At 50.2% G+C, this 15,803-nt stretch overlaps 1 long non-coding RNA gene across 1 annotated transcript in view; it reads right to left on the bottom strand.

The window, feature by feature from the left end:
* The window catches only part of LOC135895939 (uncharacterized), a 75,964-nt gene extending 63,616 nt beyond the window's left edge, over positions 1 to 12,348 (bottom strand). The window contains exon 1 of the long non-coding RNA XR_010562525.1: positions 11,917 to 12,348. This is a non-coding gene — a long non-coding RNA (uncharacterized lncRNA). The remainder of the gene's footprint in view (positions 1 to 11,916) is intronic.
* Between the last annotated feature and the right edge of the window lie 3,455 nt (positions 12,349 to 15,803).

Here is a 15,803-nt window from a genome sequence, read left to right as displayed (position 1 = left end):
GATAGGAGGGCACGGACAAAAGAATTTAATGTCGGGGACCAAGTACTCCTCTTTGACACAGGTTGGGCACTCAAGAAATTTGACTACTGGCTTTTCGGAGCAGTGGTGAATGTTGTCTCTGATCATAACCCACTGTCATATTTGACAACCAGCACCCCGCAGGGGGCCAAGTTAGCAAGATGGGCGCTTTCACTACAGCGCTACAATGTAACGGTGCGTCACCGGAAAGGAACATGTAACGCCAATGCTGATGCATTGTCAAGGCTCTCGAATCGTTCATGGGAGCCAATCGAGTAAAGAGCAGAAACGAAAGGATAGACAGAAACAGCCATGCCAGCTGGGACAGGCGTGAATGTTCCCGTTCACCCGAAGGATGTGTGCGTGGGACAGTTCAGCCTTGGTGGAACTTTCTGTGGCTGTTGTCGTCTATGTGTGTGAGGGTTATAAGACTATGGACATACTATGTATATAACCTGCATATGTTACTTTACTGCTGTTGTGCCGTGCAGTGCGTTGGAGTGTTCCTGTACATACATGAGTGTTTCTTTTGCATGCTCACTGTCATGAATGTGTTGAGCTTTCGCTTTTTTTTTTGTCTCTGAGAGAAAATTGTTTTTTTTCTGTGGTCCTTTCAGTTAATTTCCCTGTTCCTTACGGACTCCGCAGCACCCGTGTTGGGCAGCGTATGTCGATTTTCTTTGACGACGGAACCTTCAGAGCCTAAATCTTATGATACAGCGCCCTTTGGCTCTTGTAGTATAGCTGGGAACATCGTAAGCCCAGTATACTCTTTAGGAGGGACGTGTAAGGTCGCTCTGATTGTTCGGCTTCTTAAGTCTCACGAATCGGCCTCGTGCTTTGTGTATAGAGAGGGGGTTCACTTCCCCCCATGTCAGCGGGGCGACAGTTGCTGTGTTATGCGGGGTCACAGGCAACGCGCGGGGTTTGGTGACGCATCGCGGCAGGTGCCAGGCGGGCGTGTGCCGATTGCTGGAAGTCAGTATTGTGCGCACGATGTTCGCAGTCCGCCGACGGGTCACACAGACCAGCCTTAAAACGAACCGCTGTACAAAAGGTATTGTGAGCCTGGCGCCCGAGTCCCTGACTAATTGGAGGCGCCGCCGAGGTTAAGAAGGACTTAGCAACTCTGACTCCGTGCTGCATGCAGTGAGCATGGACCTAATCCTCTACGCCTCCGGAAGGTAATCGCCAGCATTGTTGTTGGGTGCGACTGCCTGCGTGGTGTCTAAGACCAGCTTACCGTGCACGCTGTAGGAATGCGGTGCGCACGTAAAGAGTGCATTCGCACGACGGCGTCTTGGAAACACGCACTCAAAGAACTTTGTCTTGTAGACAATAAATTTGAAGGACAAGGAGGGTCATCCGTCTCCCAGACGGCCAAACTTTGAGTACAGCGGCACTTCGTGGTGCCGGTGCCCCTGCTTCCGAGACAGGTGCAGCCTAGACGCCGTTGGCATTTGAAACGGTCTAGCGATAACTTGTTCGGGCCTGGCGTGTTTTGCTGAGCCGGTCACTCACTACGGAGAAATGAGAGGGCAACGGAGTTTTGGCGAAGAAGGAAAAGAGCTTTGTTTTCCAATATGTTTATTTTTAAGAGTAAGCCCATCCCTGTGGGTGGTGGCTTAACAAACGGTTGACTCTGATTGGCAACTGAACCTGTGGGACGGGCCAACGGCCCTACCGCCTTTTTTTCTTTGTATATTTGGGCTATAAAAATCGGGACGACATGCTGTCCCTCAGACTTGGCTGAGATCAGGATTGCTGATAGACCAGTGAGCCTCCGTACTATGTACGTTAAAACGAGTCTGGGCTCTAACAGTCATTGAGACAGTAGAAGAGTGAGACTTTGTTTCTCAATTGTTCAAGTTTATAATGTATTTGTTGTACCTGCCATGTATATAGAAAAGTTTACGTATAAATACTTCTTGTACATCTGACCTCATCGTTTCCTGCCTGCGTTTGATCAACATCCGCCGATCATCATCCGAGAAGCTTCAAGTTCCAACGGTGAAGCGAGGACGGAGAACGAACGAAACTTTACTTTCCCTGTAATAAAAACGGTTGTGTCATCGGCATACGAAACAAATGTAGCGTTATCTGTACAGCGTACAATGTCGTTTATATAAATCAAAAATAAAAGTGGGCCCAAAATGCTTCCTTGAGGTACACCATTGATAACTGACTTCCTTGAAGATATTGCGTTACTGGCATATACGAACTGCGATCTGTGGGACAGATAAGATGTCATCAGCGAGTGTGCGGTTCCACGTACACCATACATTTCTAATTTGCTAAGAAGGATGGAATAATTAATTAAATCAAAAGCCTTAAAGAAATCTATGTATATGCCTAGTGCCATATGCTTACGGCTAAATGCATCTAAAATTATTTCTTTTTGGCTAAGGAGGGCTGTTTCCGTAGAGCGGTGCTTTCTAAAACCATGTTGAAAGTCTGCAATCAAATGGTGACGGTTAAAGAATAGAGATTAATCGCACATGCATTATTTTCTCAATGCCCTTAGAAATTACTGGAGTTATTGATATAGGCCGATAATTATTTAATGCTGCTTTATCAAAGCGCTTGAAGACGGGAACAACGCGGGTAATTTGCATTCTCTTAGGAAAGGCACCTGTTGATAATTTTGCGTTATAAACATGGGCTAGAATAGGTCTTATAATATTGCTACGGCACAATATGTGCGATCACGAAAGGCCAGCAGTGTGAAGACGACGACGACGATTAGAAGCTAGCGCGGGCTGTTGCCTCTTGGCCAAGCGCAGCGTATTTTCCTTGCAAATATATTTGTACATAGCTTTTCGTCTGCGTCTTCCTACGTAACATATCTGGTGGAGGTGGACGTTCCCTGTACCTCGTCACGGAGCTTCGCAGTGGACGGTACGTCGAGCCTTCCTTCATGGCTCCCGGGGACGACAACCCGACTCCGCCGGCTCCGACACCTGCTGCCACTTCGACGACCTACATCACTCTCCCCGCTCCCCGTGATCCTGGCGTATTCTCGGGCCAAGATGGGGAAGACGTCGATGACTGGATCCGCCTGTATGAACACGTCAGCCGCAATAACCGGTGGGACCCTACTATTATGCTCGCCAACGTAGTCTTTTACCTCGGTGGCACACCTCGAGTTTGGTATTGCACGCACGAAGATGAGCTCACCAGTTGGGATTCACTTAAGACACAGCTTCGAGACTTGTTCGGCAACCCCTACGGTCAACAACTTGCCGCGCAGAAGGCGCTTTCCGGCCGTGTGCAGACGTCAACAGAGCCCTATGTCACGTACATTCAGGACGTCTTCGCTCTGTGCCGCAAAGTTGACACCCACATGACTGAGTCAGACAAGGTTTCCCACATCCTCAAAGGCATTGCCGATGACGCCTTCAACTTGCTCGTTTGCAACAACGTAGCCACGGTGGATGCTGCTATAAAAGAGTGCCGCCGCCTGGAACTCGCCAAAAGCCGACGTATTGACCAGCAGTTTGCCCGTCTGCCCAACACCCCAGCGACATCTTCCTGTGCCGACGCTCCTCGTCCCAACAACACTGCCGATGTTACCAGGATCGTCCGGCGTGAGATCGAGGCCGCCTATCCGGCTGCCTTCGACTCCAGTCCCACCAACACATCTGCAGTCACGGTCTCACTGATCCAGGCAGTTGTCCGCCAGGAGTTTGAAAACATGGGTCTTCACACCATCTGCTCGGCCCATCGCCCTGAAACCCGCCCGGCGTCTTCGATTTCGCCCCGTCCCACATCTTCTTACCCACCACGTTTCCGCAACCCATCTGAATGGCGCACTGCTGACGACAAGCCTATTTGTTTCCACTGCCATCGAATCGGGCACATTTCTCGGCACTGTCGTAGTCGCTGGAGTTCCCCGATCCGGTCTACTTATACTGCCTACTCTCGCCCCTCAGGTGGCCCTTCTCGTCCCTATGCCGCACGCTCCGATAATGCCGCCACTGATTATCCTGCAACGAACCGCCCCTATTCTCGTTCGCCTTCGCCCCAACGACGACAATCTCGCTCTCTCCAGCCCCGTCGCTCCTATTCGCCGACTCCCTTCGGACGCCGCTCCCAGCCGGAAAACTAGACGATGCAGCGCCTCGAGGTGACGTTGCATTGCTCCCTACGCCGCCAAATCCTCTACTGACTTTGCCCACTCATCTGAACCTTCTTGACGTACAAGTCGACGGTGTTTCTGTGTCTGCTCTCATAGACACTGGGGCGCATTTGTCCGTCATGAGCGCTGACCTTCGTAACCGGCTCAAGAAAATTATCACGCCCGCCACGACGCCTGTTGTCCGTGTCGCCGATAGCGGAACAGCCCCCGTAATTGGTATGTGTACCGCCCGCGTCTCCTTCGCCGATCGCTCAACAATCGTGCTATTCACAGTCATCGTCCACTGTCCCCACGACATCATCCTCGGCTTAGACTTCCTCTCCGCACATTCTGCTCTCATCGATTGTTCCGCCAGTACTCTCCGCCTTGACCTGCCTGTTCTGGATCCTGCTGAACCACACCCCAGTCGCCTCAGTTCCGCCGACTTCGTTCGCTTGCCACCTTCGGCACTGACCTACGTTGACCTAGTGTCATCCCCACCAGTCCCCGACGGTCACTACATCACGGCTCCTATGCAAGACGTCCTCCTTACACACGGGCTCACAGTACCCCATACAGTTTTATCTATTACGGCGAATTGCGTCTGCTTGCCAGTGGTCAACTTTGGCTTGACGACACAAGTGCTGCCACGTGGGATGTCTTTGGCCCAGCTTTGTTCATTCGAGGATCACTCACTAGCATCCATTGCAGTAGACGACACTTCATCCGATACTCCTCTACTATCGCAGTCGACAAATTGTACCATCGCTGACTTACCGAAAATGATTGCCCCCGACTTGCCCTCCGAGCACGCTCGTGAACTCTACCGCGTTCTGTTTTCCTACCACGATATTTTTGACTTTAACGATCGTCCTTTAGCCCAAACTACAGCTGTCAAACATCGCATTAATACCGGCGTTGCCCCTCCTATTCATCGCCGCCCGTATCGAGTGTCACCAGCTGAGCGTCAAGTTATTCACGCAGAAGTTCGCAAAATGCTTGCCAAGAACATTATTGAACCGTCATGTAGTCCTTGGGCGTCACCGGTTGTGCTGGTAAAGAAGAAGGATGGCTCATGGCGCTTTTGCGTGGATTATCGGCACCTTAACAGGGTTACCAAAAAGGACGTGTATCCCCTACCTCGGATTGATGACGCCCTTGAATGCCTCCACGGTGCTCGCTATTTCTCCTCTATTGACCTTCGCTCCGGCTATTGGCAGATTGCCGTGGACGATCTCGACCGCGAGAAGACTGCCTTTGTAACACCCGACGGTCTTTATCAATTCAAGGTGATGCCGTTCGGCCTATGTAATGCTCCTGCCACTTTTGAACGCATGATGGACTCCCTTCTTCACGGTTTCAAATGGTCCACGTGCTTGTGCTACTTGGACGACGTTATCGTATTCTCCCCAACGTTCGCTACGCACCTCGAGCGCCTCTCAGCAGTCCTGGATGTTTTTCGGCGAGCCGGTCTGCAACTCAACGCATCGAAGTGCCAATTCGGCCGTCGCCAGATTACCGTCCTTGGACATCTCGTTGACGCGAACGGAGTGCAACCGGACCCTGGCAAGATCCATGCTGTTACGCACTTCCCTGTTCCGAAATGTGTCAAGGATGTGCGCAGCTTCATCGGCCTTTGTTCGTACTTCCGCCGTTTCGTGAGGAATTTCGCCGCCATAGCACGACCACTAACCGACCTTTTGAAAAAAGACGCTCCTTTCCAGTGGGGCGATAACGAGGCCTCTGCATTCTCTCATCTAATCGACATTCTCACAATGCCTCCAGTTCTGGCCCATTTCGATCCTTCTGCGCCTACCGAAGTCCGTACTGATGCCAGCGGTCACGGAATTGGAGCAGTACTGGCAGAACGCCAGCGTGGCCATGACCGTGGCATCGCTTACGCCAGCAGGCTCCTCTCACCCGCGGAGCGCAACTATTCCATCACTGAGCGTGAGTGTCTGGCCCTAGTTTGGGCGGTTGCGAAATTCCGCCGATACTTATATGGCCGATCCTTTTCCGTTGTCACAGAGCATCACGCGCTTTGTTGGTTATGCTCATTGAAAGACGCTTCAGGAAGACTTGGTCGCTGGGCCTTACGCCCAGTGGCGTAGCGACAGGGGGAGCTGGGGGGCCGTGGGCCCCGGGTGCAAGGGGCCAGCGGGGGGGAGGGGGGGGGGTGTCATATGCGTTTGAAGACACCTGGAACTTGTTGATATCCTCGCGTTCCTCGACTACACCCGGGGGGGGGGGGGAGGTGACAGAAGACCTATGGGCCCCGGGTGCCAGAGGACCTAGCTACGCCACTGCTTACGCCTCCAAGAATATTCGTTCTCCGTCACCTACAAATCTGGCCGACTACACAAGGACGCTGACTGCCTGTCTCGCTACCCGGTAGACGAGCCTGACGACGCCGACAGTAGTACCGCCGACGGCATTTTCTCTGTGTCTGCCTTCGCTAACATCGCCGATGAGCAGTACCGAGACCTATCGCTGCGAGTACTCATCGAGCGTCTGCGCTCTACACCTACCGATGCATCCGTTCGCCGATATGTCCTCCAGGGCGGCATTCTGTACCGAAGGAGCTTCCTCCCTGATGGCCCTGATCTTCTTCTTGTCGTGCCAAGACATCTACGACAGACTGTGCTCTTTGAGATGCATGACGCACCCACTGCAGGACATCTTGGGGTAACCCGCACGTACGACCGCGTCCGCCGCCGCTTCTATTGGCCTGGTCTCGCTCGCTCCGTTCGACGCTATGTTGCTGCCTGTGATCCCTGCCAGCGTCGGAAGACACCTCAGGTGCTACCTGCCGGTCATCTCCAGCCGATCACCGTCCCTGTGGAACCGTTCTTTCGTGTTGGATTAGACCTGCTGGGTCCCTTTCCCACGTCATCCTCTGGGAACAAATGGGTAGCCGTCGCGACTGATTACGCCACCCGATACGCTATCACTCGGGCTCTCCCTACCAGCTGCGCCACTGACGTCGCGGACTTTCTCTTGCGTGACATTATCTTGCTTCATGGCGCCCCGCGACAGCTGCTTACTGACCGTGGTCGAAACTTCCTCTCGAAAGTTATCGCTGACCTTGTGCGTTCCTGCTCCATTCACCACAAACTGACTACTTCATACCATCCTCAAACCAATGGCCTGACAGAGCGGTTAAACCGTACTCTTACCGATATGCTGGCCAAGTACGTTTCCAAGGACCACCACGACTGGGACATTGCCCTTCCTTACGTAACATTTGCGTACAATTCTTCCCGGCACGACACCGCCGGATTTTCTCCCTTTTATCTACTGTACGGTCGCGAACCTACCTTGCCCCTAGACATGGCACTTCCTCCTGCTGCGGTCTCAACAAGCGAGTATGCGCGCGACGCCATCGCCCTCGCCGACCATGCACGCCAGCTTGCCCGTGCTCGACTTACGGCCTCACAGACCACTCAGCAGTGTCAGTACAACGCCCGCCATCGTGACGTACAGTTTTCACCTGGTGCGCTCGTGCTCCTGTGGTCTCCCTCTCGTCACGTCGGACTTTCAGAGAAGCTTCTTTCGCGATACACAGGGCCCTACCGCGTGCTGCGCCAGGTGACGCCTGTGACTTACGAAATTGCTCCTGTGGGCTCAACCTCGTCCTCTCCTGTGGCATCTATTAATGTCGTACACGTCAGTACGCTCAAGGCCTACTACACTGCTTCCGAGTCCGATCTTTAGTCGCTCCGGGACGGCGCTTTTGCAGCCGGGGGTAGTGCTACGGCACAATATGTGCGATCACGAAAGGCCAGCAGTGTGAAGACGACGACGACGATTAGATGCTAGCGCGGGCTGTTGCCTCTTGGCCAAGCGCAGCGTATTCCTTGTAAATATATTTGTACATAGCTTTTCGTCTGCGTCTTCCTACGTAACAATATCGAGCACATACTTTACAGAGCGATTCTGGATACGATCGGCGTCTAGTGACTTGCTGTTTCTTGTAGCTCTGATACACGAAAAAACTTCAGGAGAAGTAGTTGGAGCAAGGAAAAGCGATGCTCCATTCCTGTTTACTGGAAGAAACTCAGCGCAGTAAGTGAGGCTATGTTCTACGTCTTGTTGCGGTGCTAAAGTAAAGACTTCATTAAATGCATTTGGGACTGCATCTCCAGAAATTTGCTGCCCATCATATTCTAATATATCAGGAATAGCTGAGTAAGAGTTAGGCTGTAACAATGCATTCAATTTGCGCCAAAGTACATCACTTCGTTGGTTAGCAGGGTCACTAAATATTCCTAAAAAAAAAATAAGCATCCTTGGCAGCTCTAAGTTTATTTGTTAAACTGTTTCTGTATTTCTTAAACTTCTTAAGAAAGGCTTCATCCCTAGATTTCACAAATTTGGCATATAAAACATGTTTTTGCTTAGAGAGAGAGAGAGAGAGAAGGGAAGACGGAAAGGCAGGGAGGTTAACCAGACTGAGTCCAGTTTGCTACCCTACACGTGGGGAGGGGAATGGGGAGTGAAAGAGGAAGAGAGAGAACTTAAGTGTAGGATGTCTATAGCCGGGTACTCAAGTCTGTTGCCCTCAGGTAGCGAAAAAGCGCTCGAACGGCTTTCTGGGCCAAGGAACTGTGAGGCCAGGCTCCCAAGATCTTCGCTTCCGTAAATGGCCTGTCATCCAGTCTATTTAAGGCACACTGGAGAGTCTCACGTTGATTATCGAAGCGAGAACAGTGGCACAGAAGGTGACTGATGGTCTCTTCACACTTGCACTTAGCGCACATTGGTGAATCCGCCATTCCAATACGGTAGCTGTAGGAGTTGGTGAATGCTACTCCTACCCGCAGCCGACACAGCAGTGTTGCGTCACGTCGTGGAAGGTTCGCTGGTAATGTAAGTTTCAGTGAAGGGTCGAGGCCGTGTGAACGACACTTAGAGTTCTGTGGTGTATGCCAGCAACCTAACGTGATTGCACGAGCGAGACTGCGAAGCTCTCTTGCAGCGTAGACTCTGGATAAAGGTATAAGGAGTGTCGGTGAGCCAGCCTGGGCACGTCGGGCAGCGTCATCGGCGAGGTGATTACCAGCGATGCCACAGTGTCCCGGCAGCCACTGAAATATGATATCATGTCCTCTTTCAGATGCGCAATGGCAGGTTTCGTTGATTTGTGACACCAGCTGTTCATAATTGCCACGTCGTAAACTTCGCAAGCTCTGGAGGGCTGCTTTCGAGTGACAAAATATTGCCCATCTGTTGGGCGGTTCTTTTTCAATATATTCGACAGCAGCGCGAAGAGCGGCCAGTTCAGAACCTGTAGATGTCGTTACGTGTGAAGTCTTGAACTTGATGACGACCGATTGAGATGGTAGAACAACGGCGCCCGTAGAATTTTCCGAGACGGAATCATCCGTGTAAACATGAATTCGGTTAGCGTATGAACAATGAAGAAGTTCCAATGTGATCTGCTTGAGAGCCGCGGTGGTCAGGCCAGCTTTCTTCACTATTCCTGGAACAGCAAGGTACACAGGAGGCTTCTTCAAGCACCACATAGGGGATGGCGTTCTTGTTGCGGGTGAGTGCCTCAAAGACAAAGAGTGCCGGTTAGCCGCAATTGATCTGGAGAACGCTGCCTTGGGTCTTTTGTCAGGCAAGTGAGCGAGATGGTGGTCAGGGACTCTGGATATATGGCGGACATGCGCCCGGAGTGCGTCGATATCTATATAGGTCCTTATTGGGTTGTCTCTCGCGGTGGCAATTGTTGCCACGGTTGAAGCATTTCGAGGTAGCCCCAGACATGTTCGAAGGGCTTGGCCTTGAATACTCTGTAGGACATGGATGTTAGTTTTGTTAGCATTGGACAGCACCGGTGTGCTGTATCGCAAGTATCCCAGGAAGAGCGTCCTGTATAGTTGAAGCATAGATGCCACAGATGTGCCCCACGTTTTTCCGGCAAGAAACCTTAGTATATGGGAGATAGAAGTAAGCCTCTTCTTCAAGTATGAGATGTGGGGGCTCCATGAAAGGTCTCTGTCTATAATAACGCCTAGGAATCGGTGAGTTTTTGCGTAGGAAATTGGTTGGTGGTCAATAGAAATGGGGTACCAGGTCATGGGCTTGTGGGTAAAGGCGACTAAGGCGCACTTCTCGGTCGAAATGCTGAGGCCTTGCGCACTCAGGTACGATGATGTTAGGGTCACTGCTTTTTGGAGCCGTGCACGCACCTGGAGACGTGTAACTGCCGAGGCCCATATGCATATGTCGTCAGCATATATTGAAAGGTTTACTGTATGTGGTAGAACGTCGGCAAGGCCAAGGATTGCAAGGTTGAACAAAGTGGGGCTAAGAACCCCACCCTGAGGGACGCCACGGTAAGTGTAATGGTCAGCAGTTCGGCCATCTGCACTGTGCACAAAGAAGGATCTTTTGAATAGATAGCTCCGAATCCACCGAAACATGCGTCCACCAATTCCGTTATTTTCCAGGGCATCAAGGATGGCTTCGTGCGTTACATTATCATAGGCGCTTTTCACGTCGAGGAATAGTGCAACCGATATGCGCTTGTGGTGTTCTTCTTGTTGTACAGACGTGACTAGGTCGATGACGTTGTCAATAGAGGAACGGCCTTTAGGTGGCGTCGTAATTTTTTTGCATGGAAAGTGCGTGTCATATAGTGGTTTAAAAATATTAATAAAAGCGGAATATGCAGAGTAGCTGTCTTGTGCACAATAAACGCTGTCCCAAGTTTGCTGAGCAATGGCATGGCGAAAAACCTCCAGATTTGATGGCGTAATTGATTGAATGTAAACTGGTTCCTTAGTTTTCTGAGTCACAAGATTGATTTTACTCACTAGTAGAATGATGCCTAGATGGTCACTGATATCAGTGTACAGAACGTCGGCCTCTAATGAATGAATATTTATATTTGATATGAACACATCTAATAAGGAGGTGCTGTCAACAGTTATGCGTGTTGCTGTAGAAATTGTATTTGAAAAACCGCAAGTTGTAATTAGAGTCTGGAAATAACTTTGCAGCGGAGAAGATGACAGCATGTCTATATTGACGTCACCTCCTAAAACAAGATTCATTTTTTCTTCTGTTGCATAACTGAATAGCTTTTCAACGAAAGCAAAAAAGCGGGTGGCATCGCCTGATGGTGGCCTGTACACAACAGAGAATAAGTTTGTATGGTTTTGTAGTGTTAGTACCTTATAATCAGAAGTTATACCAGCGAAATCGTCGACTGGCTTCACCAAAAATATTATCTTTGAGCAAAAGCGCTACACTACCCCCTCGCTTATCCTGTCGACTACAGAAGAACGACTGATAACCAGATAGCTGGAACAATTGGGATGTGGGCGTTAACCACGTTTAGGTTAACATTATGACTGCAATCGGTATTCCGAAGCTATGTATTAACATGGTAAGTTCATCTGTCTTATTTGGAGCGATCGAACATTTTGATGAAAAAATGTCATGGCTGGTTGTTTATCTGATATTAAATCCTTTACCTCGGACGTTAGGTATCGGATGATACCTATCGACACGATGACCACCGATCAACAGAATAAATATGTTCGCACCTTTCTTCAATATTCTGTCACCTCTGTGTCGTGTGCTAATCCGCTTCTCTGGTCATCCACTTTCACAGAGTGGAATGGCTCACGATATTTTTTCGATGCTCTACTCGTGCCGCCTCCCCTGCATTAATCTTTCACGGCAAATTGGCTACAAGACGGACACTCTACGCCTAGCAAGGGAAGGTGGACACAGCAAACGCTACGCATCCCGCATGCACGGCTTACCTGCCCGGCGTCTTGCCCCTCCTTGGTGAACGGTTATACGTGGAAGGCGGCGAGGCACCGTTCATTCGCCGCCGCTTGTTTGCGTTTGACCCCTAACTATGGCGCCGGTTAGCTAGAACTTCAGTATTTCTTCGTCGGGCCGTCTTCTCCTCGCCGCGGTGGTAGTGCGCGACCGAAGGTACTGTAGCGGCTGCACCTCGGTCATGGCAGTGCCATCGTCGAAGCAACAGAGACAGCCAGGCTCGCGCTGTGGGGCCTTGGACAGAGCGAAGCCTAGAGAGGGGACGGGAGGCCCAAACGAAAACTAGATTTATTCTGCTTGCGTCAGCAGGTGCCCGGAGCGCCGGCGAACCCGAGCACGAGCCTGCGCGTCTCTGCTGCTGCGACGAGGGTGCTGCCTTGAACGCTCGAGGTGCAGCCGTTGAAGTACTTCTTCCACCAGCGGCGCTTTAGCAGACAACGTTGCTGCCGATAGGATCCGTACAGCCGCCGTGGGCTACGCGAAGCTCTGCTGGCAGATTACGGCCAAATCAGTTAACCAGCGCTGCGATGGACCCAGCCGCAGCTTCACATCTGCGGCCACCTTCGTTCGACGTGAACTCTATGACGCAGTTGACGTATCTCACCCATCGTATAAGGAGCAGCGTTACTCAAGGCCATGGAACCTGAGGCGTGCAGCTGCCTTCCGCGTCAGTTCATTAAGGAAGATCGTTCTGGGACCTGCATATGTTAATTATTCAATGCAGGACCGGAGTGGGCGACGCAGCAGATCCAGTAGGTATATAGCGTCCCAAAATCGGTAAGGTAACCACCGACATTGTGACTGAGTGTTTAAGACACTCGGCTCGTGTCGGCACACCCGTGGATCCAGGTTCACGGGTGGAAATTGTGGGATTACGGCCCAGGTTGGCCTGTGGCATCAGGTCAGGGCCAGAACCCGGCCCAGCTGTGTCTGACTCCTCACCTCAGAGCCGGCAGTTGGGTGCGGTGGGGCTTATAATAGCCGCGGTGGGTAAGCTCTGCGGAGCTGTGAGGGGTCGACCCCCGCGGCTAAAGGCGATGGGAAGGTGCGGGTTCCCCACAATTTTGCTATTTTCTTTTAACATGAATTTTTGAAAGAAACGGAAAATGAAAGAGAAGCACAGATTTTCGAAAATAAAGCATCATCAAATCACGACAAAGGTATTTCGCCTGATTCGCTTCGTACATGCCGTACATAAAAAAAGAAAAATGGAAAGAAAACATAGACATTGCTTAATTTTCTGCTGTGTGTATGTGTCCGAATATATAGGGAAAGAAAAGAAAACCACTCGGGATGTTGAAAAAAAAAACAAGCATCAACAACAACGACTAAAACAGTGCAAAACAACACATTTTAATACGTTTTGGAGCTCTTTCTGCTAACAAAGCTATACATTCTTGCGCATCCGGTAAAGCGAAGATACGAGTAAGTTTTCTTTCGACTTCGTTAGGCCCCGTAATTTGAGTGCGCATTCTTCACTTCATAAGAGCTCAAGTTGACGAATCGATCGACTCATGACGTCTGTGGGCACGCCCTGTCGTAGCGGTTTTGAAAAGAAGGCACATAAACCGTGAAGAACTCCTTCAAACTGTCCTGGCAAAGAACTTGAAATCACGAGCGCTCTGAGTTCTGTGACTCCTCGCCCAAGGAAGAGCGACTGAGAAGCTTGGCCTCGTCATAGAAATTATTGAAGCGCATTAACGGAAGACAGCGCGACAGCATTCAAACGATATCGGTCTAGTGAAGTCTCTTAGCCTCGATCAACCCGCATTACTTCAGGAAAGCCGACGTCCTTGAAGAAAACTGGCAATGTGTACTACATCATTCTCTAGTACAAGAACAATGATGGAGCTGTGTTGCACGTTCACTGCTCCGCACCTCGTAAAACACAAGGCGCTTCAGTGGAGTGAAAGGTGTACTGGTGTACGCCTTTCACCATAGGTGTACACCTTAGGTGTGCCCTAAGGTGCGCAGGAATATCTGTAGTTCCCTGACACGGGCCCACGCCTTGGCGCCACAGACGTATGCGTCTTTGCCCTAATGAACAGCGCATCAGGATATTGTGCTGGGTAATCCTGGTTTAATCAAGAAACTAGGCGAGGAAAAGAACCTACCGGCCTGCCACTAATTGCCTGGTAGGAGGAAGACAGTACCTCTCTTTAAAAATCTGGTATATCATAATATTCAGCTCGTGAGACTTCCGTGTATTGTCGCTATGCACCTCGACGTGGGTGTGTGCAGGTGAACAACTACAATAGTTTTGTGCGAAATTACAAAATCAGAACCCAATTTCCAGCTAAGCTGTTTATTTAGAGCAGTTGCAATAAGAGTTTTGGTACCTTCTAATTAGAGTTCCGTGTTTTCCGTAAGTATATGCCGACAAACCCCCGGTTTTCTCTGAATCGGTGAAAACCAAAACCCAGACTTTCAGCTGTGCAAGTATAGCGGACACTGCCATGAAGAAAGGAACTAAAGACAGCAGAAAAATACTTCCGTGGATTGTTTTCGTCTGTCGTGAGCTCTGCAGGCCTACCATATTTAAAACAGGAACCCTTAGAGCATTCACTGTCCAAATTTAAACCTGCTGAAGTTTGCCTTGTTAGCTTCTTTTGAGCGCACAGAAAATAATGGCCGCTGTTCTCAAAATGTTCCCTTCATTTTCTTGCCATCGCCGTGTCAAGCGCTAAGTAGAACTTGCATTTTCAGGCTTGCTTCTCCTGAGCTGCAAGGAGCGTGCTCGGATGGCTGACAAATAGCTCGCAATGTGCATGTCGATTTTTTAACGCGATAGCGTTAAGGGTCCCGTGTCGCAACAAATCCGGTGTCGGCGTCCCGCGTCGGACGTCGCACCCGCAAAAAGATTTTTGAGCCACCCCTACTCAGGCCCTGCATGTGGCGCACACAAGTTACTGAACTTGCAAAAATCGTAAAGTACGATTTACTCACAACCTATAGACACGATAGCGTCGGGGTGCAATTTGAATAGACGAGAAAACATAATTCAGTTACGCAAAACCTGAAACAAACCCCCTTTCCATCGTATCTACCATTCATAGACCAGCCACGGCGCCCGTCATTCGTGCGCGTGGCGCGCAAATATCTTGGAGGCCACAGAGCGGCGCGCGCGTTTACTTGCAACATTTCCAGATGGCGCTCGCCTCCCACGCATCGTGGCCCATGCAAGAGGCCGCGTTTCTACCACAAAGACCGCCTTCATGCATAGCGTGCGCCGCGAGCGCTTACCGCTGAACATTGCGGTTACATACGCTTGCAGTTTCCGGGAAGCGTGACACGCAGTCAGGTATCTTTGAATGCTATCATGTTCCACTCTTAAAGGCGAAGCTTAAGCGCCCTCCAAATGTTCTTCAATAAGCTTATGTATTAATTTCATGCTTGGAAACGCTTCGTTTCATTTGGTTCTTATTTTCAGTGGTTAGTGCAATAATTAATCTTGTTTAATGTTTCGTATGTGTTCCATGAAGTTTTGTACTGTCGTGTGCGTTATATCTTCTCTAATAATTATACCCGATATTAGTAATATTAGCTAGTAGCGCTATTTACGCCGGGACAGCTAGTAGCTATTAGCTAGTAGCGCTATTTACGCCGGGACAGTGTTAAGCAGATTCATAATTCTGCGGAGCACTTGCACACGTAATTTACTGCAAAGGCCGCAATTGACCCACGCTGTTCGAACTTTGCGTCCACCTTACGCATTACACACGCCATAAATTCTCAAACATAACCAAGGTGGCTTGGTGCTTCAGCGAGAACAGCGAGGAAACGAAGTAAGATTTTCGTTTCACGCATGGAAATGCGGAAAACACTGTATATAAGATTGAACAATTACGTCCAATGCGACTGTTCA

This window comes from Dermacentor albipictus, chromosome 2 (assembly GCF_038994185.2).
Source record: "Dermacentor albipictus isolate Rhodes 1998 colony chromosome 2, USDA_Dalb.pri_finalv2, whole genome shotgun sequence".
NCBI classification, from domain to species: domain Eukaryota; kingdom Metazoa; phylum Arthropoda; class Arachnida; order Ixodida; family Ixodidae; genus Dermacentor; species Dermacentor albipictus.
This window is presented reverse-complemented; position numbering and strand designations above follow the sequence as displayed.